Source organism: Castanea sativa, chromosome 1, assembly GCF_040712315.1.
Source record: "Castanea sativa cultivar Marrone di Chiusa Pesio chromosome 1, ASM4071231v1".
Taxonomy (NCBI): domain Eukaryota; kingdom Viridiplantae; phylum Streptophyta; class Magnoliopsida; order Fagales; family Fagaceae; genus Castanea; species Castanea sativa.
Window position 1 is genome coordinate 42217501 of NC_134013.1, and position 442 is coordinate 42217942.

A 442-nucleotide genomic window follows, 5' to 3' on the forward strand; every position below is an offset into this window, starting at 1 on the left:
CAAGTTTGACCTAAAAAGCATTAAATGCACCTAAAAACAAGAAAAATACCTAAAAAATGTACTAAATAATAAAACCCTAAATAAAAGTTGATTTGGTCTGAAATTAGCAGATCCAAAATAGGAAAAAATCTGCCTTAACTGATACAGAGCTGGAAAGTCAATCAGCCAATAATTCATGCCATAAATCACTTCCAATTAAGTCAGATCTACCCTAAATAGCTTGAATTAAATTTACTACACTTTCATCTTCCTTTGGGCCAAGCTTGGAATATCCTGCGTTAGAATCAGCCCAAATCTCTTGAATCAGCCCATTAAGTGCTTCTTGGATCTTCTTGGATCTTGCTCTTGTAATAGGCCCAACTGGAACATGCAATGGATCCTTAAATGCTTGTTGATTCTCATGACCCATTAAACCACCTCCATGTGCTTCACGCACAAGCAA